The sequence below is a fragment of the Orbicella faveolata genome, unplaced genomic scaffold (genome assembly GCF_042242905.1).
Source record: "Orbicella faveolata isolate gen_17 unplaced genomic scaffold, um_ofav_v1 contig_25, whole genome shotgun sequence".
NCBI lineage: Eukaryota > Metazoa > Cnidaria > Anthozoa > Scleractinia > Merulinidae > Orbicella > Orbicella faveolata.
Window position 1 is genome coordinate 21,733,373 of NW_028301553.1, and position 1,335 is coordinate 21,734,707.

The 1,335-nt window shown below is 43.8% G+C and overlaps 1 pseudogene; it reads left to right on the forward strand.

Moving 5' to 3' along the window:
- Positions 1-241: 241 nt before the first annotated feature.
- On the forward strand, positions 242-962 carry LOC149109450 (uncharacterized; annotated as a pseudogene).
- The last annotated feature ends 373 nt before the right edge of the window (positions 963-1,335 follow it).

Consider the following 1,335-nt stretch of genomic DNA (forward strand, 5'->3'; position numbering starts at 1 on the left):
GTTGGAGATAATCAATTCTTTTAAGAGATTATTCAAACAAGCACGACTCTTAGATTTAAGTGAGTCATCAATGGAATTCCAAACTTTAGCACCGAAAAAACGAATGTTAAATTTGCCGTAATTAGTCCTTGCTTTTGGCAGACGGCTTATGTAAGACATTTTGTCATGACAGGCTTGAGTCTGACCAACGTAAGGTGAAATTCTGCGACAAAATTACGAACCTCAAAGCTTAAACAAGAAGATGAAAGGACAAATAGGGTCAAGAAAGGAAGTAATCATTTAACCGGATCGTGCGCAATTTGCTCAAATGATCATGCTGAGAACAGAACGTTGAAGATGAATGATATACTGAACCACCCTCTCGGACCTCGCCCTTGGGCCCTTGACACAGCTGATGGATTGCTTAGGAGAACCAACAAATCATCACTTGCCAAGGAGCCAGCCAGAAGAATATGACCGCAGCAGATATGATTCCTCAGCCGTGCGGGCGAATTTTTGACGAAATGGTAATGGTCTAGAAGATAAGAGGCGACCAGAAAACATTTGCTGAATTGGATGACAGTATGATGTCCATGGTTTTACATGAAGGAACAGACAGCCAGCGTAATGACGTGGTCTTCGACGTTTACAGAAATAATTCGATCAAAAACCACAAGAGAGAGAAGAGACGCTCAGAAAGCGGTCATAAAGTCAGAAACTTCAAGGTAGACTACAAGATGCATCAATGGCGGACATTCTTGTCCAATTCCAAGCCTAAATCGCTCCTGAGCAAATTTATTTCAGAGAAGTGGCAAGATAAGAGGCACAGAGAGAGGTTCGCTGCAAAGACAATCTTCGTACCAACCGAGGATTACTGCTATGAACTCTCCTCAACTGGAGTAGCAGCAAGAGAAGAGCTAAGGTCGACGCACCAGGAAGCGAGTACCAGAGTGTTTCTCCATGCAGCACATACAGAGCTGTAGTTATTACGTCTAAGGCCTTTTTTGTTTATTATCGCATGGTTATGGAGTCTGTAACGCCATTGGACTTTGTTGTAGGATATTCTGTACCAAACAAGGCAAAGTTGACTCGAACCAGCTACCTCCCTGTGCAGATTGTTTCTGTTGTTTAAGGATGCACTCCTTGAGAGCAAACTACCAATTGCGAGCAGCTATTTGGAGAAGTTTACAGAGCTGCCCTCAAGTCCCTTCACCAGTTGGTCAAGGATGGGTCGAGGAGTACTGCAACTTATCCAGCAAATGGATGAATGGCAAACCCTCCCCTACAGTTCTTCTTGAGTTTCCCTCCTGTCTTTGTTCAAGATCATGCAAGCAGTCCACGTGCCAACCTGCCTCA